Genomic DNA, 25,533 nt, shown 5'->3' on the forward strand with positions numbered 1-25,533 from the left:
AAAAACACTGCCTAATGAAGTAATTTGCACAGATAAAGCACAAAATACAAATCTGGTGATTATAAGCTAATTGGTAACTAAGAAAGGACTGTCTGAAATATATTAAAGTCACGATGATTAAGCCTTATGAACTCAGGAAAAATATTCTCACCATCCGTCTCCAAGGATTGAGTCTCTGCTTTCTGAGAAAGGAAACTGAGAAGGCTGTTGAAAAGTAGCTCTGATGCCATTTGGAGTCTTCAGATTCCCCACTCCTCCTTCAATCTAGTGTGTATCTTAAGAAGAGGAAAAAGATAGCTTGGCATCAATTCCAAACCAGATTCTGGAATATCTTTTGTGAAGTTCTGTAAACTTTTCTCAGTATCTTTTCTTGTTCAAGTTCAATACAGAAAGAGTCATTTGACAGAAAAATATGGACTGTTTATGAAATATAAATTGATCACTAAAGGAAAGCAAAAGGTTTTTGGTTTCTAGATAATACATTTACTTGATAAAAGTAGATGCTTCAAGAAAACAAACTGTGAAAAAGGTTTATAGTTGCTAGGATGCACTTATTAACCTTTGTTAATTTCAAATTTCTATCAAACGAATTCAGTTAAGTTACATGTAAAAATTCTAAATCCTCCCAAGGATGTATTTCCAAAATTTTTTTAAAAAGGAAGAAAAAAAATAGCTAGTTTCTTTCATATTAAGCTTTGTCTGTTTCAAAATACTACCTATGTAACCTTCTCAGCACAAAATTCGGTAACAAATATCAAATGTTTTATGTCCATAGGAAGACTTGTACACCAATGTCCAAAGCAGTTTTATTTTTAATAGCCAAAAACTGGAAACAACTCAAATGCCCATCAACAGGTGAATGAATTATGGTATATCCGTACAATGGAATATTTACTATTCAGCAACAAAAAAGGATATATTATTGATATAAACAACAATATGGATGAATTTCAAAACAATTATGCTGAGTGCAAGAACCCAGACAAAAAGGAATACATAGTGTGTGACTCCATTTGCATAAAAATGTAATAAATGCAAATTAATCTACAGGGAGAGTAAACAGATCAGTGGTTGCCTGGGGATAGCAGGGTGGAAAGGTACAAGAAGAAGGGATTACAAAAGAGTATTATCTTAATTGTGGTGCTGATTTCATGGGCATACGTACACACATGTCAAAAGTTATCAAACTGTATGCCTTAAATATATGCAGTTTATTATATGTCAATTACATCTCAATGAAGCAAAAAGAAATCATATTTCTTAAAATGTTGTATACCCCTTGATGTAGCAATTCCAAGTGTAGGATTTATCCTAACTGGAAAAAAAAATAGAGGATATGTACAAATATCTAGCTATAAGCATATCATTATGTACTACATAGCCATTAAAATGTTATATAAGGTAATTAAGTTTCATGGAATAATATACTATATTATATATTAAGTGATAAAAATGGGAAACATTATGTTTAGCATAACTGAATTTTTGTTTTAAAATTATACAAAAATAGATATAGTAGTTATTTTTGCAGAACTGATTTTTTCTTTTCCTTTTTCCTGATTTATATTTTCTAGTTTCTTTACAATAAGTGCATATTACTTTTGTAATAAATAAAACAAATTAAAGGATGAAAATAGCAACAGCCTACCACTGTCCACTCCCTAGTATATGTATAAAACAAACACTCCTAGGATGTAGTGCACATTACAGATTTCTGGGTTATCATGTCACCCTCACCAGCGACCTAACAAACAATAGTGAGAAAAGGGCAGGTCTGACAGGATGAACTGGAGTCACAATTAGTAAGCTACATGCTTTACCAGTTACAATGCACTTCATGGACAAGACCTCACTGAATCTCCATAACTCAGTGAAACAAGCAGAGAAGGCATTACCCCATTTTATGAAGGAGAAACAAACAGTGTGCAGGGCTGGTTAAGTGTCATGCCCCAAATTATAGATCCTGGACTCAAACTGAACCTTGACTATAAATCCTGATAGGAATTCTGAGAGAGCAGGGAAAAATCACTTCTGATAATCTATAACTACAAGGCAGTACTTTACCCGTGAACTTAAAAATAACCATATTTACAATCAATTTAGTATTTCTATTAGAATGCGCCAGGGGCCTTGGAAATGTCCTAAATTCCCAGTCCCCAATCTCAGAATCTATACCCAAGACAACCCCATCTTGCCCCTTGTCAACATTATAATTGTTCAATTTTTAGTCACATTTCTTTCCTTCTTGAAAAAAACATGTATTACCTTTTGTTTTCAAGCTGGAAAAGAAAGTAACCATAACTATATTTATGGATGATGGGAGGAGTAACCTACAAGTTGATGTCAAAAGGTCTAACTTAATTTACTTTAAAATACCACCTTTTGGGGCTTCCCTGGTGGCGCAGTGGTTGAGAATCTGCCTGCCAATGCAGGGGACACGGGTTCGAGCCATGGTCTGGGAAGATCCCACATGCCGCGGAGCAACTAAGCCTGTGAGCCGCAACTACTGAGCCTGCGCATCTGGAGCCTATGCTCCGCAACAAGAGAGGCCACGATAGGGAGAGGCCCGCGCACCGCGATGAAGAGTGGCCCCCACTTGCCACAACTAGAGAAATCCCTCGCACAGAAACGAAGACCCAACACAGCCAAATTAATTAATTAATTAAAAAACAAAAAGTTGCAAAATGTAATTAAAAAAAATAAATAAATAATAAAATAAAATACCACCTTTTTGGCTGTATCTTTTTTGGCACATGAGCAGACAAGAAATAGTCTCTAAACAGGCATATTCACCAAAGGAAACGACCAATTCCTGACGAGTAAAAGTGAATACCTCCAGAGGAGCTGGTTGGTATCTGCTGACAAAGCCTTGAAGCATAAGGAACCCTTCCTGCTACCACTCTTACCACCACTCCCGCGACAGTGAGAAACTTAAACAAAAGGTAATGACAGCTCTCATATACTGGGCAGTTACTATTAACAGACACTGCACTAAACCCTTTATATACAACCCTATGAGATGATGATTATAATCCTCATTTTATAGATGAGGAAACTGAGTTTAAGTTACCCCAAATCACAAAACTAGTAAGAACTTAAAGTGGAATTCAAACTCTGGTATATTTTACTTGAAAACAAGACAGGGCCTTGGCAGTTCTCTGGAGCTGACTTTTTTCTAGTACTACTGACTTTTTTCTAGTACTACTGGCTTTTTTCTAGTACTACTCACTTACCATAGTCTCAATTTGGGTAGTGCAAAACACCTGGCAATAGTACATAAAGTTCACGAGTCTACATTTTTCCATGCAGAGAGGAAAAAATATTCAGTGCCCACAGTTTATGTCTGATACTTTGCCACATTCTAGAATTGTTTTAATGGTTGGTCTCTATTAAAGCATTATTATAACCCTTTTGAGCTAAACATATGACCACAGGAAGGATAAATTAGAAGAATACTTAAATAAAAATTAGCAAAAGATAATATAAAATAAACCACTATCATAGATTATTAGTAAATGGAAAAATTAGCCTTAAATCCAAATCAATGAAATATGCCAGATGTGTTGTAAATCATGTAGGAAGGAAGCATGTCTATGAATAATAAAACATTCAAATAACTTTCTTATAATTATACTGTGGAATATTATGTAATCATTAAAAGATATGTTTCCAAAGAATATTTAATGACATGATACAATGATCAGAATATGACTGCCAAGAAAGCAAGATACTAAACTATGTATTTGATATTAGAACAAATTATAGGGGCAAGGCACTGTGCTAGGTATTGGAATTACAAAGTGAACAGGACAAGTGCAAACCCTAGTGCTGAACTACTTACTCTCCACTTTATTCTCTGTGTGACTTTAAGGCCTCCAGGTTTTTTAGATACCAGCTTTTCCTCATCTCCTCACAGTAGCTTTTCCTCACCATTTTATACAAAGTAGCTGCTTCTGCTCTCTCTCTCTCTCTCTCTTTTGTTTAAACTCGTTATTTTGTTTTCTGTTTCCTTCCTTTCTTTTTTGTCTGTGTCTACTGAGCTAATCATGCAGTTTTGTCCTACATTCTTTTGATAAGGTATATTACATTAGTTGATTGTTTCAAAGTGAAATAATCTTTCCTTTCTGGGACACATGCCTAAAACTGATACCATACTTACTGGTGAAAGACTGAATGCTTTCCCCCTCTAACACTGGGGAAAGGCAAGGATGACCGGCTCTAGCCACTACTATTCAACACTGTACCAGAGATTCTACTCAGTGCAATCAGGCAAGAAACATAAAGACATACAGATTGGAAAAGAAAAAGATAAAAAACTCTTTATTTGCAGGCAACATGATCCTGTACGTAGATTATCCTAAGGAAGCAAATAAAACAAAACAAACAAACAAAAAAGCTATTAAAATTAAGAAAGTTTTGAAAGATTGTAGAATACAAGATCCATGTATAAAAAGTAATTGCATTTTTATATACTAGCAAAAAACAATGCAAAAATGAAATTTTAAAAGTTCCCCTCACTCACAATAGTAGCAAAAAATAAAAGACTTATGAATAAATTTAATTTAAAAATGCAAAAGCCATACACTTAAAATCCAAAACACTGTTAAAAGACATTAAAGGTCTAAATAAACAAAGATCCATTCCACGTTCATGGACTGGAAGACTCAGTATTGTTAAGATGGCAATTCTCCCCAAATTGATCTATCAAAATCCCATCATGCTGTTTTTTGTAGAAATTGATCCTAAAATATATATGATAGTCTAAAGAACCTAAAATATCCAAACAATATTGAAAAGGCAGATTAAAGCTGCAGGACTTCACCTAATTTCGAAACTTACATAAAGCTCTAATAACCAACACAGTGTGATACTGGCATAGAGATAGACATTTGGATAATGAAACAGAATAGATAGCCCAGAATAAATTCTCACATTCATGGTCATTTGATTTTCAACAAATGTGCTATGGCAATTCAATGGGGAAAAAAGTCTTTTTAATAAATGGTGCAGGAACAGCTGGATATTCACATGCAAAAATAAACTGATAAATAAGTATAAACATTTACCTCACAACATACAAAAACAGTAACCCAAAATAGACCATAGCTCAAACTGTAAGAACTAAAACTACAAAACTTCTAGAAGAAAGCATAAGGGAAAAAAAAAAAAAATCTCGTGACCTTAGGTCAGGGAAAGATTTCTTAAATATGACAAGAAAAGCTCAATCAATTGAAAAAATGGACTTCATCAAATTCTCTAAAAGACACAATTTAGATAAAAGACAAGTCCCATAATGGGAGAAAATATTTGCAAATATTTTCTCTATATATTCTTTATCATGTATACATGGTAAAGAAATGGTATCCAGCATATTAAAAGCCTTAGCCCTCAAGAATAAGATGATAAATCAATTTTTAAAAACAGGCTAAAGATTTGAAGACTTCACCAAAGATACATGAATGTTTAGTAAATACACAGAAAGATGCTCATCATCACGACCTATCAGAGAAATGCAAATAAACCTACGAGATTTCATTATACACCCACTAGAATAGATACATATTTTTTTAAAAGACTGAATAATTCAAAGGTTAGGGAGGATAGGGAGAAACTGAAACCTTCACACATTGCTGATGAGACATAAAATAAAATAGCATAGCCTCTTTGGAAAACAGTTTGGCAGCTCCTTAAAAAGTTAAACATAGAGTTACTATATAACCCAGAATTCTTACTCCTAGGTATAAACAGAAGGGAAAACTTATGTCCACACAAAAACCTATATATGCATGCTTACAACAACATTATTCATAACAGCCAGAAATTAGATGCAACCTATGTGTCTATCAACCAATGAATAACAAAATGCGATAACATTCAATACAATGGAATATTATTCAGCCATAAAAAGGAATGAACTACTGATATATGCTACAATATAGATGAATCTTGCAAATTATTACGCTTAGTGAAAGAAGCCAGTTACAAAAATCATATATGATTCCATCTATGTGAAATGTCCAGAATAGACGAATTCAGAGACAGAAAGTAGATCATTAATCACCTAGGGCTGAAGATGAAGGAGGATAGGAGTGACTGCCAATGGGTATGGGGTGCCTCTTAGGTTCATGAAAACGTTCAAAAATTCAATGGTGGTGTTGGCTGCACATCCGTGTGGCTATAAAGAACACTTTAAATGCGTAAATTTTATGGTATGTAAATTATCTCAATAAAGCTGTAAAAAAAACACGATGATTAGCTAGAAATTATTAAAATATCAAAAGTAATTTCAGAGTAGAAACCTGGACTTCTAATCTGACTTATTTGCTTTTGAGCATGTCTGACATTTCATCTGAACAGGTTTTAGTATTCAATTAATTGTAACTAAATATAAATCACATAAGAAAATCAACTGTGTTTTTACACACCAGTAACAAACAGAAAATAACATTTAAAAAACATCCAACAAGAAAATGTGTCTAAAGAACAAAAGTAACTTGTAAATATTGCAAATTCTATATGGAGAAAATACTGGAAGACATTATTAAATGCAACCTAAATAAATGGGATGACATACCATGTTCCTGATAGAAAGACTCAATACTATAACGTGGTAATTCTCCTCAAACTGAACCAATACATTGAATGCAATGCCAATCGAAATCCAAAGGTTTTATAAGATGATTCTAAAATTTACAACGGGACAGCAAAAGCCCGTAAGAGACAAGCCATCCAACAAGAAAAAGCATACTGTACAGAATGTGCTCTACCTATATGGAGACTTATTTTAAAGCTTTACCCCATTAAGTTAGTGGGCTCCTGGAAAAGAGACAAACTGACCACTGGAGAAGAAACAGACCTTCACACATAAGGAAAATGATATTTAATAAAAGTTGCATTGCAGATCACTGAAGTAAGGAGGAATCATTCAATAGTGGTGAAACAACTGGTTATCCATTCGGGGGGAGAAAAAGAAATTGGATCTCTACTATATACTATATAAAAAATAAATTCCAGAGGAATTCAAGTTTTAAGGAGAGAAATCAAGTCTCTAACATTTTTAAAACAAAATATAAGAGATACCTTTATGAACTCAGAGTAGCAAAGGTTTTCTCAGGACAACTATAAAGTTGTCCTGAGTTAACTATAAAGCATATGATTAATAACTTCAACTGCATCGTACTTGAAAACTTCCATTCATCAACAAATACAACAAAGAAAAAGATAAACTACAATACCACAAAGCACGTTGCCAAAAAAGATTTTGGTATCCAGAATGTATGTGTGTGCGTGTGTGTGCGTGCGTGCGTGCGTGCGTGTGTGTGTGTGGTATAACATTTTAATTAAAAATGCAAAGGAGCATCCCTAATAAGGGGAGTCAGAGCCCAAGCAGGATGAGGCAAGTGTCCGTGGTGGAGGGAGGGGACAATGTGGCGTGGGAGTCCACACCCAAGCTCTGGAAGGGTGGTTTAGGGTGAGCAGAACCCTGCATGGCAGTGGTCCAATGATGGGTGTCAACGCCTGATCAGGGTGCCCATAAAGAGATGCACGATGCACCGTGCTGTGCAATGTAGGAATCCAAGTGGGGTGAGGAGGGCTTCCACATAAGTGGCTTTGAAGCTCAAATAGAATTGTGGGGTGGTGGAGGGAGACTGATCAAATAAGTAAGTAAATTTAGGATAACAATAGGCAAGTTCCCCACTGTTAGAGAGGAGGTACAGAAAAGGGAAAAAATGTGGTTTAACTCTATAATATGGGAATGAAATTGGAGGTAGCAGTATGGTTGAGGAATGACATGTCAAAAGGACACAGAAGCCAACTTGAAGGGGATCCCACCGGCTAACTCAGGGTAAGATGAGCATCAAAATAAATAACAACAGTAATGCATTATAGCTCATTGAATAAAACACAGAATCATGCGCTCACAGTGATATAAATAAATTAATTAATTAAATGAGAGTTTGACCAGGACGGGGATATTTACAGTTCCAAAGCACCTTCACACAAAATAATTACTAATTACAGAGGAAAAATGAGTAATTTAACAGTAGAGAAACCTGGCCAACATCCTCTGAATCAAGTAATCCAAGTGAACTTCAACAGTAATAGGTCAAAATGAAACCAGGTGCCACCTTACAAGATGAGAAGAGAAGACAGTGTAACATCTGAGATATTCCTGCCAAATATTCATAACCTACATCTACTCATAAGGTAACAGCAGACAAACCTAAAGGAAGAGACATTCTATGAAATAACTGGCCTACATAGTCTTCAAAAGTGCCAAGGTCTTGAAAGTCAAACAAAGGCTGAAGAATGGTTTCAGATTGGAAAAAAAGACTAAAGAGATGTGACAAGTAAAATGCAAGGCGTGATTCTAAATTGGAACCTTTTACTATAAAGGACATTATTGGGACGACTTCTGAAAAGTGAATGAGACCTGAGGATTAGATGGTAGCAATGCATCAGTGTTAATTTCTTGATTTTAATGGTTTTTATTGTGGTTTTTAGGATAATGTTCTTGTTTGTAGGAAATATACACTCATTTATTTAGGGGCGATGGAGCATCAAATCAAATCTTCAGGGAAAAAAAATGTATCTTTACTGTACTTGCAACTTCTCTGTTAAGTGTGTTATTTTAAAATTTTAAATTTAAAAAAATAACTGCATTTAATGTACGATCTTAAGTACATAATGGACAAAAGACATGAACAAGCATTTTGTGTAAGAAAAATACCAATGTTAAGTATCACATGAAAAGATGTTCAACCTCATCAGCAATCACAGAAAAACAAATTAAGACCACAATAAGATGCTATTTTGCAGCCTCTAAATAAGCAGAAGTTAAGAAGCCTGACAATTCTGAGTTTTAGCAATGATCTGGCTCAACAGGGGGTTCTGATACATTGCTAGTGGAAGGTAAAATGGTCCAAAGACTTCAGAAAACAATTTGGCATTACTTCATACAGTTGACCATTCTCTATGCTTCTACTCTTAGGTATTTCTCCTCAAGTCTTGCACATGTACACCAGTACACATACAAATGATTGCTGATACACAGACATATCTGTATCAATGTATAGATACAGCAAAATAGATATATCAAAAATGAATAAAACGAGCAAACAAAAACCCAACAACAATAACCCAGATGTCCACCAATAGGACAGAAAATAAATTCATACAATGGAATATTACTCAGCAGTGAAATAAATGAACTACAATTACATTCAACAATATAAATAAATGTCCAAGAAACACAATGAATGGGAAAAAAAAGTCTCAGAAGACTACACACAGTATGCTACCAATTTTACAAAACTTAAAAAAAAGTAAAATTAAACAGCATATTATTTAAGAAACCATGTGATAATAAAAAGAAAGTAAATGATTAACACAAAACTGAAGAGTAGCTGGGGGTCAGGGAGGGCAGTAAGGGTAAAGGTATAGGCAAGGAGAGGCACAATGCTGACAGATGCAACTGTTATTAGTAAAGTCCTGATCCCATGCTGGTTGGTGGGTTCTCGGGAGATCACTTTGATATTGTGCTTCATAATTTAAATATATTCCTCGTTTATATCATTCATGTTTACATAATAAAAAAGTAAGCTGCTATAAGAGTTTTACTTCGACAAGAATCTTGTTTAGGTAAGCATCTTAATCATTTGCACACATGAACAAATGCTAACTGCTAGGCAATAGATTTTGCAAACTCTCCTTTTTTTAAAAAACAAAAGCAAAGGAGAATATAAAGAAATACACTCTAAAGAACTTGAAAGCAAATTTGTAGATTAAAAACTTATAGCTTGGTCGATCAAAGAATGAGTCTAATTCATATCTACCATCAATTTGGTCGCAAATGAAACTAACATAAGTGCTTGCTTCATTACTGTAAATTTGCAGAACTCTCTCATGAGAGATGGTCATTTTGCAAAAATTACTTAACATGAGAAATAGGTAAACTGAAGTAATTCAGTACACTTCATGTTCTGAACAAACAGATTTCCCCTCTAAATATACACATTTCCCCTCATGGGTCATATAGGCCAAAGGTCATATATTCAGCATGATTGGCCAAAAGTGTGATGAGAAAAGCCTAATCCATTTTAAAGAGCGGTATTTCTTTGCTCAATAAATAATTTTGTGTATTTATTACACAGTACTTTTATCTGACAAAACAATTATAATTTGTTTCCTCAACAACCTCACATTATGGATAGGGCACATTTGATCAAGCGATGCCTACTACTTCAGGTCCCGTAATTTTTTTTAAGTTTTTAAATAAATTAGAAATGATAATGTTCTAAATCAAACTTTCTACCTAAATATTTCTTGAGCACCTATAATATGAAAGGTACTTTACAAGGTGCTTCTCAGCATTTTATGTGATGCACGCAGATTGAAAACTGTAGCTAGGTGCGGCATCCTTATTAAATGTAAATAAGTGCAATAATCCAAGATGTCAATAAAGACATCTTGGACTAATTCCTCTTCAAAAGAAAAGCCATTCTTATGGATAAACTCGCCTAAGGTATACTGTACTGATCTCTCTCCTGACTTGGATCACTACTGAATAATATGCCTGTGCATTAGCTATAGGCTGCACAATACTGAGGAAGTTGGGGTGTGGGAGGATAATCTGGACAGTTAACAGCAGAACGTCTTTAGAAGGATCACTTATTGCATCATGTTCAGAGTAAACAGACATACTCTAAATCCGTATCATTGGTCCTTGTGGTGTATTTCTTTTTTTAATGTGTATTTTTAACATGATTTGGGGCTTCAAAACTGAGGTACTGACTCAAGGAATAAATATATTTAATAGGCAATTTTTGAAACTAAAATATAGTAGGCACTAAATAAATGCTCAGTGTATAGATGTTTCTTTGAATACTCTATTTTAAAATTAGTTCCAGTGTTTCCCTGTATTTGTTCAATGGAACGTAAAATAGTCCTGCCCCCGCATAACACTTTTATTTCCCCCTTTTGTATTCTCTCCTTATTGCTGTTGTTTGAATATATATACATTTTTGAAGCCTTTTCCTGTTATTAATGGCCAAAGTCATCCTTTTAAAAAATATATATTGATCTGTCTTCAAGAAATATATATATAAGTAATTGTTTATTGGACATCTCAAATTTAATATGTCAATAACTGAGTTCTTGTTCTTCCTAATCTCAGATAATATCAACTCCATTCTTCTAATTGTTCAGGCCTCAAACCCTGGCTGCCATCCTAGAGGCCTCTCCTCTTCTCACACCTCACATCCAATTCCTCAGCACATTCTGTGGGCTTTCCATTAGAAATATTCAGAATCCAACTATTTCTTACTGCTCCCATCCTAGTCACCACCATTTCTCCTCGATTATTACAAAAGCTTCCTAGCTGGTTTCCTTGCTTCTGTTTTTAACGCCCCTTTGGTCCATTTAACACAACAGCCAAAGTGATTATGTAAGAATGTTACACTGGATCACTCCTCTGCTCAAAACTGTCTAGTGGCTTCCCCCTCTGACCTCACTTCCTGTGATCCTTCCTTATTCACCCCACTCCAGCCACAGGGCGTTTAACTAGAACACTCTTCTCCCCAGAGAGCTGCATCATCAGCTCCCACGCCAACTCAACCTTTACTCAAGGCATCTTCTGGGTGAGACTTCCCTGGACATAATCTGAAATTGCACGCACACCCCACCCCAGACCTTCCATGTTCCCTTCTCTAATTTTAAGTTAGCACTTGTTAATAAGAGGTCATGAAATTGAATTGCTTTATATTTTTGTCTATCTCACCAATAAAATGTAAGTTCCAAGGGGGCAGCAGTTTTTTCCCCTTCTGTTCACTGCTCTATCCTCAGAGCCTCCCCCTTTCTTACTGGCTGGCAGAACACCTTAGAAGGTGAATATTGATTAGGTCAAGTTGCTTAAGGCAAGTAATGTTTACTCTGCCAAAAAGGCGTTTAGGCACAGGCCTATGATACAATTATGGCCAATGAAGTTTACTAGAAAATGTTTCTCCCCACTTTAAAAAAAAAGTGGCATGGAAAAATAGCTATCTTGCAACCATGAAGAGTGACATTGTCAAAACACTCAAGATGGCAGAGAAGAAATATGGAAAATACCTCGTGGGTCCTTGATAACGTTATTATGACAATTAATTAACGACCAGTAATCTAAACTTCCTGTTGAGTGAGACATAATATACTCCTTACTGTTTAAGCTATTTTAGTAAGGTCTTCTATTACTTACATCTTAATCAACACAAACATTTTTCAAATATTCAGTTTCCCGAAATGTGTTAGGTCGAGCTACAGTGAAGATGGATGTGGGATGTTTTCTCCCTTTTCTATGCTGCATGCCTAGAGAACATGTCATATGACAATAAACAAGATCTCTCAATGTGAATCATATTTCCTCATAGGAATGACTGTATAAACAGTGCGTTTGTTCTTAACTAAGAATTGAAAGTAAACATATAACCAAAGCAAAGGCATTCCGAATACAGAGCTTTAAAATACTTCAAATAATAAAATTGTATTCTAAACCACTATATGCCTAGCCAGATTCTGCAAAACTATTAGTGCTCACCCAAAGAAAGGAAGAAACGGAAGGAGAGAGAGAAAATTAGGTGGTAAGAAGGAGGTGCGGAGTTCCCAAGGCCAAATAAAATCAGATGATGAATTAAATAAAATAATTATGCTTCCTTTGTGTGTGAACACACACTGGAAGGCAGCTGTGGGACACCTTCATTCATTTGAGATGCACCCCTTCATCCCTGATTGGAAAAGAAGGTGGGTTGACAGTCAGTTACAGTTTGAGTCAAAGGGCTTAGAGTCATCAGGTTTTGCTTTTTAACTCAAAGCCAACCCATCAGTCGTTAACAAAGCCCAAACTACAGCTATTCAAAACTAATAACTCTTCATGTTCTCAGTATAACAACCTACCAAACCTTTTATGCCTCCTCATAAAAGTCTTATCAACTGAAAATTCCTATAAGGTAAAATCCCTATACCATTGAATAACTTACTCTAGACATACTGGGCCCAAAATAGAGGATATAAAAAATTAACTTTATATAGAATACACTTAACTCTATCCTAAATATTATACCGATAATATATGGTAATTATATAATTAGCAATCTTTTATTAGCTGTCATTTTGAAAAATTATTGGATGAATTACAGCTCTAAATAAAATTATTGAAAGCTGTTGAGAAAAGCAGAGATTTCCTTTAAAATCTTCTCACCACATTTTACAACAGTAAACAAAAGCAATACAAATTATTGTGTTGGTGAAACTTCAAAAAGTAGTCATGAATCAGCTTAACTGAGGGCTTTAATGCAGAAAGTACATCTGATCATCCTAGGGTTGACTATTACTGACCTCTGGTACAATCTTTGCCTCTTCCTGCTCTACCTCGTTTTTTCTTTGGGTCACTCCACATACAAGAAATGAAACAGGAAGGAAAGCAGATGCACGAATAAAGACTAGATTAAAAGCACAAAGCCATGGAGTGACCACAAAAATGGATGCCGTCGTAGGCCATTCAGGGTGCTATAATAGAATACCATAGGCTGGTATTCTATTATAAAACAACAGAAATTTATTACAGTTTTGGAGGCTGGGAAGTCCAAGAGCAAGGTGAGGGCGGATTGCCTGGGGAGAGCCTGTTTCCTGGTTCACAGACAGCCATCTTCTCACTATACCTCACACGGTAGAAGGGGAAAGGGATTTCTCTTGAGCCTTTTTATAAGCATTAATCCCGTTCATGAGGCCTCTTCCTTCTTGACCTAATCACCTCCCAAAGGCCCCGCCTCCTAAAACCATCACCTTGGGTGAGTGGGTGGGAGCGCTGTTAATATTCCAACGTATGAATTTTGCGGGAGACACACATTCAGACCGTAGCAGATGCAGTGTAAACATCTATTTTTACAAAACATAAACTAGGTGCCATTTTTACTACAAGAGATTCAGAGCATTGTAGTATTTTATTTTAATGTAAGTCAACTAAACGTTATACAAATAAAAAAGCATTTACTCCCAAAATTCCAACATTAACCATTCAATCAAAAAAATTAGGAACTATATTTCCCACAAGTACTCAAGGCTGTGTCCAAAAGTTATCTATCTGTGGACTAAAAAGAACAACTAAAAATTACTACAGACCATGTGCCAGGAACTACATTGTGCTTTCTACGGTTTAATTCCTTTAATTTTCAAAACAACCCTATAAAATTATCCCCATTTTACAGATGGGAATGCTGAGCCTTAGGAGGCAAGATTACTAGCCCAAAGCCAACAGTCACTAAGTACGTGGCAGAGGTAGGATTCACACTTGTTCAAAACCATCACACACCACAGTGTCTCAATCCTTGTCAAATTCAATCCACTTACCTGTAAATACTGCTTTGACTTGAATATGGTTTTCTGAAGACTTTTTAAAAGCCACAAATATATTTCTATATTTTAATGACTCTCAACATGGAATGCAAGTTTTTAAAACAACTATTTGGAGGGTTAATTCCCAGCTATTATGATTAACTTTTATTAACTAGATGGCAAATAATACCAGTTATTGACAACAGTGTTAAGTCATGTATTATCTCCTTTAATTGTTACCTATAAAATAGATATTATGTAACTTTACGGATGAAGAAACTAAGGCTCAGAACAGTGGAGTGGGTTGCCCAAAGTCATACAGCAGGTGAGGAGTACACCATGATTCCGATTCAGGTCAGTGTGCCTCTACAATGCATTCCACAGACCACTGACCAATAAAGGCTCCACCATGGCAAACCAGTTGCCTTGGTCAACTTGTCTCCTGATCATTTCACGAAAAACTAATAGTCTATTTTTAGATCACAGTCAAATTTTCTGCACCTAGAGCTATGCTGAAGACACAAATATATATACTAGCCCTTACTGCCCCCACTAGCCTCTTTAAATAAAAATACATTTCTAGGGTAGACTAGTTTCTGGCAATTTCTATTAACAAATTCACCAAAAACGGTTGACCCTTGTTTGGAACTACATGGGTCCACTTACATGTGGATTTTTTACAATAAATATATTGGACATTTTTTTGAGATTTGTGACAATTTGAAACAGTTTCAGACAAACCACCTAGACTAGAAATATCAAAAACTTAAGAAAAAGGTATGTCATGAATGTATAAAATGTATGTAGATACTAGTCTATCCTTACAGAGGCATAAGGTGAGTGATATTTAACATAAAATTAATAATGTGTTAATTTTCTGTTTTATAACTTTGCCTTCAAAGAATTACATTACTGTACAGCATGCTCCCCGAACATGAGTGTAATACGGTATGCCATAAAAATTTTATAAGGATTCATTCATTAGTGTATAGGCTGGGCTGCCGTGAAACAACTGTATTGATTACACTAGGCTACCATAAAGTGACCACACTGTTCTTCTTCTTTATCAACGTATGAATTGTTATGTCTGCAAATAAATATGAAATTTTCACATGATCTTTTCATGTTTGATGTCTAATGTTAATAAAGCATACAACATCTACAACGTTTTACATCATATAAGACAATATTGACGTAGGTACTGACAGACAATTCATCTTAACAGATGATGTAAACTTAGCATATGGATGAATACAGCACAGTACTATGCATTTTCTCTTCCTTATGTTAATAACATTTTCTTTTCCCTAGCTTACTTTATTGTAAGAGTACAGTACATAATGCATTTAACTACAAAATACGTGTTAACTGACTATTTTATCGGTAAGGCTTATGGTCAACTGTAGGCTATTAGTAGTTAAGTTTAGGGAGAGTCAAAAGTAATATGCAAATTTTCAAATGCACAGGTTGGGGGGCTGGTGACCCAACTCCTGTCTTGTTCAAGGGTCAACTGTACACTGTTTTTGTTACCACCACAGCATAAGCATCCTGAATGTTCCTTCCTGGAATAAAGCCTGTTAAACCTCTTTGCAGGAAAATCTGTATGACTTTTTAAGTAACAAAAAGCTGAGGAAATGTTGATACTTTAAAATAAATCTTGACCCAGTAAGAACTGGCGCTAGGTCTTTTATCTTCTTGCAGTCAGCAAAAGTACAAATCTATAAAAATTCAAATAGTAGTTAAGGGCATGCATTTTGAAGTACTTACACGTGGGGTGAGTTATTTCACAAACTCATACGTACTGAAAAAATGTTTTTAATCTGGATATGTGAGCAGAAATCACTTTTAAAACCTATAAATGCTATACAATGAAAGAAAAAGCAAGTCCATGTGGGGTTTTACCAACTGTTCTTTGGGGGGGAAGTTATTACTGGCTGTTACGCACCTTGCTAAAAATATCGTTCAGATGCATTCAGAAGCTGCTGTTTCTAACCCTGTATTAATCTAGATCTTTGAAAATCAAATGATGGCCAGTTTAATCACCCAGCAAAAACAAGCAACTGTGTATGTGGAGGGCAGGATTAGAGGAAGTGGAGAGAACTGGGTCAGTAGGTGGCAGATGTTAACTGGTTCAAATTTGAAAGGCGTTCAAAAGTATAGACCAGAGTTTATGAAAACCCTTAAAGTGGAGGAGAAACAAAGAAATAAAAATGCAAAATGTGTGTAAGAAAAGATCCTAATTTAGAAGGGTGTGCTATTGAGTAAACAGTGGTCATCCAAAAACTTACTTATTTTGAAAAATATAGAATTAACAACATTGTCAATAACATGTTATCTTTCTAGAATGTTACATTGGTGACAATGAACTTTATTTCCTCATTTACTTTGTGGACTATTCCTGTGATGTAGGTTGTATCCTCCTTTTTCAGATCAGGAAACTGAGGCTCAGGTTAAGCAATTTGCAAGCAGTCCCCATGGAGAGCTACGGCTCAAATATAAATCTTACGATTCTAAGACCAGCATTTTCCTCATCACATATTGAACTGTGGCCATGATGGTGGCAACTCTTTTAAGTGTCTGCGTAAGAGGTAAAAGAGAAATCTATCCCTTGGGTTAATTATTGTTTTCAATAAAACAAAGGAAGAAAACAACTACTTCTGCCTTCTCCCAGGAGAAAATGGGAATCCTATCCCTAATAAATGTTTTCTTTTAAAATACAAGCTTATAAGCTAGTGACTAGTGACCATGTGATAAGCCTATCAGAATAAAAATCTAAATGCTGAAACTTGAATGTCTTAAATAGTTCACATAGATTTATTTCAGACAATTTTGGTGGAAAAAAAAAGCATGATAATCTTCATTTTACATTAAAGTAACCAAGAGGAAAAGACGTTACATTATTTTGTAGAAGACTTAAGCTAAAATAATAGTATTCTGTGGTCACCAGACTAGGTTTAAATTGGATGTGACTTTGTAACAAATACTGTCATGACGTTTTCACCCTTAATAGAAACTCATGGGAGTACTTAAATAAAATGAAAATGTTATCCATTTCTTATTTCCTGAAATTACCGTGAAAATGGCAGCTTAGCATGAACTCAGTATTAATACAAAACCTCCATGCACATATTTTTAATACACTCGTCAGTGTAACTTTAATAATTTTCACTGTCAGGTTATATCTATTTCTATTAGAATAAACACAGACTTTCTTTCAGAATTTTTGTCTGTAATATAAAGTAAAATCAAGCCTTAAAAAAAAAACAACAAAAAAGGCTTAATATTTTCTAAACTTTACACCCTAGGTAATAAAGTAACGGTTCTCTATACTGACTGCCTAAAAGCATCCGGGCAGCCTATAAGGTTAACTTCCCAAGCCTCTTTAGTGGTCCAAAGAATGTTATCCAAACTGCACATCATATTTTCTTACGAGTAAGGAAGACTCAGAAGCCACAATCATTGCCTCCTCCTCCTTACAAATTCAGTTTCTGTTACCACTCTGTGTCACCAATATCATACAGAGAACCATAACAGGCCCACATTTTCAGGGCCTATTTTATGTGTGATGACAACATTCGTGGTTTAAGATGCTGGTCTTATGAAACTCATCTCCCCCTGAACCTCAACCTACCTCTTCCTTTAAGATAATTTACAGCTATCATCCAGGTATGCATGACATTCAGATTTTGTTTCTGAGGGGAAAAAAATCTCTGAAAGACAGAAACTTCTTCTATTCCAAAATACTGTTCTTAGCACCAGAACTTATCCCCAATCAAATAAAAAGCTTTTCACAATTCAGTCCTGTTTAAAACCTGCACTAGCCAGGTAAGCTATTTAGTTTTAAATACTCCTAGGAAATAGAACTGACAGGGATGGGGTCACCTTTAAGAAATTTATGGAAATCTGTGAAAGGATGCCCTTCAAAAAATGTATTTAACCCCAATGTAATTCAGTATGAGGAATTAAGGATCAATTTTGGAAAGTTAACAAAACTTTTAAATTCATTCATCTTTGAAACTGTTGCAGTCCAAAAAGGTAACTCATTACTTTCACCAAAGGCATCTGGATTTTTGTTCTTGTTTCAGATGAACAGTAAAGAGATTTATTAGAATACACATTCAGCTAACATTAAATCAATCTTGCCATCATTCAGGCAAGGAACATTAAAACAACATTCTGTATACTTCACATTAAGTTAAGCCAAAGAAATTTACAAACACAACAAAATATAGTTTGGGTATTATCACGAACACTTGCATCAAACTCTGGAACCTACAAATTTCTGACATACACGCTATCATTTCATCTTCACACAAACCCCATGCAAAAACTACTGCACAATAAGTTTAAATAACTTGCATAATATACAATGAATACAGGATGAATTTTTAAATCCTTTGTTTGTCTCTAAAGCTCCAGGGTATACCCTGGAGTTGTTTTTTTCATCAACACTTCAATTTATCACCCTGTATCATCCTGTATATGGGAGGCATCAAGCTGTGCTTTGTAAATCACAATTTTATAAAAGATATGGTCCCTTCCCTTCAGAAGTTTACAATCTTGTTGAAAAGACCAATAAAATAATGTCATGTGAATGGTACTCATCAACTACTGAGAGAGTGCAAGAGGGCATGTGTTCCTTTCTTTAGGGTGATCATACAAATCACTGGATGGGTAGTGTTTTGGTAAAAGAGAACTAGAGACAGAAGAAGATCACAACACATCTGAGATGAAGATGGCAAAAACCGTGGCAGTTTAAGAAGTGTGCAATTAACATGCTCAAGGATTAGGCAAATGGAATATGATGCAGGAGCTGCGTAGAAACAGGACTTAGCCTTTATCTTGTGGGCAAAGGTCTTTGTGTTCAGGGTAATGATTATTTCTTCAGAAAGTTTTATTGTGCTGTAGTGTGTAGAACATATTGGATAATAAAAACTAAAAGGTAAAAGACCAGTTAGAAAGCTACTACAGTAACTGTCTAACAAGTATGAAGTACTAAAGCTTGAATTTAGAAGATGGAAGTGGAAAAAGAAAGAAATCAATCTCATAATTCTTCCTGTTCTAATAAAAATGATTATAGAAATAGTCATATACATGGTCGCCTGCTATCATGTGCTGAATATATAAAGGCATAATATAAAACCAAAACCTTGCAAACAGACTTGCAGGAAAGACTTTACGTAAGTCATCTCATAAAGTTACCTATCCTATAATGGAATAAACATTTATAACATCTGCTTTGAGTGTATTCTAGAGTAGCAAATACCATTTCTTAATACTGCAAGTCTTTGATTACATTTTTATGCTATTTTAAAAACATTTATTGTAGATGACCCCAAACTGAAATTTTCAAAAACTACAATCAGAAAATATCTGTATAAAACGGAACGATAACCTATACTTTACTATATAGCAACCACTTCTTAAAAACCACAAGGTCTGCCTGATTCATACTAATTTTAAGATACCAAAATACAATGAATGTCTCTATATTTTACAGAAACACAGGATATCTCTTATAAACGTATTTCTCAAACGGATTACCAATATTTTATGACGAAACGGAAAAATGCACGTATGTATACTCCAAAGATAAATTACCTGACCATAATATTACACTCTATTTGTGGAAAACCTCATGTTTACATATTACTTTTAATAGGGATATACATATCAGTTTGACGAATAAACTACTTTCAACTAATTCAAATTATCAAAATGTATTATTACAAATATAACTGAAGATTTTTGTTTTCTCTTCCTTTAAATATTCCCTGCCCCAGAAAGTCCATAAAGGCAAATTTTCAGGAGTGAAAAATAGTGTATCTTCTTCATATATTCAATAAATATTTAGTCAATAAATACTTATGAGCTACTTCTAGATGTCCAGTGTTCTCTTAAACCACTTTATTGAGGTATGACGTAGATACAAAAAGCTGTACATATTTAAGGTATACAACTGATGGGTTTAGAGTTAAGTATACATTTGTGAAACCATCACCATTATCAATACCATAAACACATACATCACCTTCAAAAGTTTCCTCCCACCTTCTTTTTGTGTGATAGGAACACTTAACATTACTCTTAGCAAATTTTTAAGTATAAAATACACTATTGCTAACTATAGGTAATATGCTGTACAGTAGATCTCTAGGACTTGAGTAATTGAAAGTTTGTACCTTTCGACCAACAGCTCTCTGTTTCCCCCTCCCACACTTCCTGGTAACCACCATTCTACTCTCTACTTCTATGAGTCTGATTCTTTTAGATTCTTCATATAAGTGGGGTCATGTAGTATTTATTCTTTTGTATCTGGCTTTTTTCTCTTAGGATAATGTCCTCTACGTTCACCCATGTTGTCACAAATGACAGATTTTCTTTTTTTTTAAGGTTGAATAATATTCCACTTTATGTAGATACATTTTCTTTACCCACTTATAGGTGAATGGACATGTGGGCTGCTTCCATGTCTTGGCTATTGTAAATAATGCTGCAAAGAAATAAGAATGCAAATATCTCTTCAAGATCCTGATTTCACTTTCTCTGGATATATACCTAGAAGTAGGATTTCTGGATCATATAGTAGTTTTATTTTTAAATTTCTGAGGAACCTTTATACTGTTTTCCATAGTGGCCATACCAATTGATGCCCAGAATTATTCTAGGTTCTCTCAGATATATCAGTGACAAACACAACAGAAAAAGATTCCTGCTCTCAGAGCACTTTCGTTCTAGAAGGGGAAAACAATCAATAAACAATTAATTTAAAATATTCATAGTATTTTAAAGGTGACAAGTGCTGTGGAAAATGAAAAGAGAGTGGAGATGCAGCTCCCACTTTGAGTGGAGTGGTCACCAGCACTGGCCTCATCAAGAAGATGCCGCGGCCTTATCAGCTAATGCAAGAACTTTAGTTTTACTATAACTGAGGTGAAGGGCTTTTATAAGCAGAGGATTGATTTTCTTTTTTTAAAAAATACCATGTACTATTATAACTGGGTGTCAAAAAGTATAGTTGACTTCATTTAAAAGGGAGGAGGGAGTGCTATTAAAAAACGTGTTGGTGGGAATGGCTATAAAAAAACTACCTTATATCAGGAACCCAAAATAACCACTAACACATGTGATTATGGCCAGTATTGCTTACTGGGCTTTACCGCTTATGACAGCCCGCCACACATGACCATTTTCACAGACTAGTAGTTCCTTATTCACATTCCAAATTCTGAACACTAAAAAGTTTAAAGCAAACCAATCTGGTAGCAAAATCTGACCCAAGTTCACGTGAGACAACTGACAGCTCTTGCTACATCTCACTTGGCAAATATATACATGAAGAAACATTAACTCTCAAAATCTAGGTAAACTTTAAATATCCTCATTGATGAAAAGTCATAGGTACATCTATATGTATATATACAACCTTTCTTTAGCTGCCCTATTTTACTCAGAAGATAGTGGGGTTACATCATATGTCAATTTATCATATTAAAAGTAAACCAGCCATGCACAAAAAAAAAACCGAAAAAACAAACTAAAATTCTACCTAGCATATAACCTCGAGGAAGATGGACGATGTTGATCTGTTGTTACAGATTGTGATTTTACAGTTTAAAGATATGTATTTTTCATACAAATGTCCTGTAAACACTGGCTAACTGCTGTATCTCATGTTCAACCAAAAGCAAAACAAAAAAAACAATGTTATTTATTCCAACACTGAAGGAAACAGGCTGTTTGAGACCTACTGAAACATACTATATAAGAATCTGCATGGCATCTTTCTATTGAATTTTTTAGGATAATTTTAACTAGATATGAATTAGACTAAAGCACTATCTTTAAAAAAATCCGAGATGTAACTTTATAACCATGCTGTCTTCAAGACACAGGTGGCTACTGAGTACTTTAAAACTGACCAGTCTGAACTGCGATGGGCTGTAAAGTAAACATACACCCTGAATTTCAAAACCTTAGTATGAAAAAAAAAGAATGTAAAATATCTCATAATTTTATACTAATTAAGCAATGGAATAATAGTTTTCAGATGTTGGGATAAATAAAATATTGTACTAACTTCACTAGTTTATTTTTCCTTTTTTTAAACATTCCTACTAGAAAATTAAAAATTTGAGCTCACATTATATTTCTATTGAACAGCTCTTCTCTATAATAAAGACTGAGAAAAAGATTAATACAAAATTTCTCAAGTACTTACATTCTAGAATGAATAATTTCACTTTAGATCACCAAACAGAGTAATACAAACACAGATAAAGGTAGCAAGAAACATTCATCAGAAACTCAAATGCATCTACGGTTTTAGATATTCAAAGAGGTATCCAAAAAATTCAATAATAAAGTAAAAGTCTTCATTATATGATATGTCTAATTTGTTTCAAAATCCATTTTCAGTATTTCCTTAATCATAAGTATGTATAGGTGGGTTCTATGTCCTATTTCCCTTCACTAGAGTTAGGGTAGATCTAAGTTTCATGAACCAAACACATCATAATGGAATCAGAAAACAGACAACTTAACTTTAACAGATGGGAAAATTTCATAACTCCTAAAAAACAACTTTAGAGTTTATGTAAAGTTGGAGAAAAGTCCATTGCACAATAAGAACAATCATTAGTAAAAGATACACGGATTGACATTTCTTAAATAGCCTTAAAAGTGCTCCAAGTACCTATTTACTGAAGTTAGACATATATATACTCCACCACATAGCAGTTCCATTCCTGTGCATAGACTTATCAGAAATGAATGCTTATTTCTATCAAAAGATTAAAAAAAAGGTCATAGCAGCCTTATTTTAACCCCAAACTGGAAAGATATTCAATGTCCATTTACTGTAGAAGGGATAAATGATGGTATAATCATACAATGGAATATATACGACTGGGTGGGGGGAGAGGGAGATGATACACACATGGATGACTCAAAGACATAATGTTAATCAAAAAAATCAGACATAAAAGAGTTCATACTACATGATTCCAATTGTATAAAGTTCAGTAACAGGCAAAACTAATCCAAGATAAAAGATGCCAAAGACTGGTTCTTCTGTTGGGTGAAGGCAGTATTGACCAGGAAAGACACCAACAAAGCTCCTGGGGTAGAGTGTAGTGTAGTTACGCAGGGTACGCTTACGTAAAAAATCTCTGAACTAGCAAGTAAGAGCGCCAATTTAACTACATGAAGTTAGACTTCTGTAAAGTGGTTTTTGTTTTTTTTTTTAAATATAAGTAACTTTTTTTTAAAAAAAGGGTCTGACATATCATGAGTTATTTTCAAAAGAATTACTTAAAATCAATTCTTATTCAGAATTTACACGAGAATTTTTCTACTCAACTCTACAACTAAACTTAATTTCTTTGCCATTTTTTATTCATAAAAACTAGTAATCAGTTCAATTCTATTCAACCTACTCTTAATTTTCAGATTATCTGATAAATTTTCATAAATGGATAATTCCCAATGTCTTTAAAAAGTGTAATAATTTTCTCTATAATAGTTATGAACTATTTGAATGTTTATGTATTTAATAAAATATGTAATTATAATAGTTAATTCTTAGTTTAAAAAGATAACTTTAAACTCCACAAAATTCAGGGTTTCTGATCATATCCTTTCTTTCACTGATAAAGCATACATAAAAATTAAATTTAGTGTTTGGGAGTTCACTAGAAGTCCTTTTACAGTCCTAATGTGTTTATTTAGATTTCTTATTTGCTTTTACCCTCCCCCTCCGACAGTAAGAGGGAGAAAATGCTGTTTTGCTAATAGTGAATAACCTTGAACATACAGAGTTCAATACAATGTTCTATGGAAATATAAAAGACTATATTCATCCAATCCTAGAAACTCATAGTGCTTGACAAGTGATTATTTAAGAAAATTTGTAAAACTGATTTTTGTGTCATTTCATGTGAATATAAATCATGACTATCCAGTTAATAGAGTAATATGTACTCAAAGAACTTGACCTATTCACTACAACTTTAACAAATATATTATCTTATTAAATGTATGTATGCATTCTTCCTTCATCTGTGTCTACTCCAAGCAAGACAGCTGCTAAGTTTTATAAAAGACAAACACAAGACTTGTGGGGAGGTATCAAGGTGGACACCAAGAAGGAAACCCTGGGGCATGGCTGAAGGGAACTGTGTTCACCACTGACCTCAGCCAGATCCGCTGGTGTATCCACACGGGGTCTTGGGGTTGTAAAGGACAGAAACACAAAGCAGGTAAGTTTCTCAACTGACAATCTTAATCTCTTTCCTTCCTAGTAATACATCACGTGTCCTGAGACTCAGGGTCTATGAGCAAATGAATTATTATGCTGCACCAACCTAGACACATGTGATAATGCAGAGGGAACTTAGCAGATGGATGGTCAGAGGCAGAGTCAGGTGACCTGGGTGAATATGTCCGTGGGCCCTATGAAAACACAGATGGCAGCTGGTCCCTACACTAGAAGGTAGAACTGTCACAGGCAGGAAGAACTTTAAGACTGCCTGAATGCTTAATGTATATTTCACATGGTCTTAGATAAACAGAAACTTTTTATAACTCATTTTCAAATCAAAACATTCTTTAAAATAGTACTATGCTGAAAAGGTAAAATGTAAATATCTCAGATGTTTAAAAAAGGCAAAACTGGTTCCATCTAAACCAGATTCCTTTTACTCACACAAAATTCATAATTTACCAACACTGAAATGTATCCCTCTCCTCTGTTACAAATGTCAAACAACTAGTTTATCAATATCTGAAACTTAAGAAAACTAAACAATTAAATATGGCATAATATTCTTTCTTTCCTATAACTGAAAAGGCTTAACTACATTTTAAAAAGTGGAGCAGTGAGACAAAATACAATACCTTCTGGATGTGTTTCTCCCAGATGTTAAAATAATGGATCCTGAGGATAGAGCTTAAATTGCTCACAATCCAAACACTCTGAAAATTAATAAAAATAAGTGTTACTTCAAGTTGCATCTTATCTCAAAGAATTTCAATAGCACGTTTCACAAACAACCCTTAACTACTGACTGAAAAACAAAATCTGAAAAAATGACAAAAAAAAGATGTATTGCAAGTAAAAAAATTCCTAATTATACATGTTTTCCTTGGGCATAGCTGTCGATCACA

The 25,533-nt window shown here is 34.5% G+C and overlaps 1 protein-coding gene across 5 annotated transcripts in view; it reads right to left on the reverse strand.

Moving 5' to 3' along the window:
• The window catches only part of NRIP1 (nuclear receptor interacting protein 1), a 100,316-nt gene that overhangs the window by 53,359 nt on the left and 21,424 nt on the right, over positions 1-25,533 (reverse strand). For all 5 annotated transcript variants that reach the window (XM_079923182.1, XM_079923183.1, XM_079923180.1 and 2 more), the window contains exons 2-3: positions 25,264-25,341; positions 152-275 (exon numbers count right to left, since the gene is read on the reverse strand). The gene's annotated coding sequence lies outside the window, so the exon portion shown is untranslated. The remainder of the gene's footprint in view (positions 1-151; positions 276-25,263; positions 25,342-25,533) is intronic.

This window comes from Stenella coeruleoalba (genome assembly GCF_951394435.1).
Source record: "Stenella coeruleoalba genome assembly, chromosome: 5".
NCBI classification, from domain to species: Eukaryota; Metazoa; Chordata; class Mammalia; order Artiodactyla; family Delphinidae; genus Stenella; species Stenella coeruleoalba.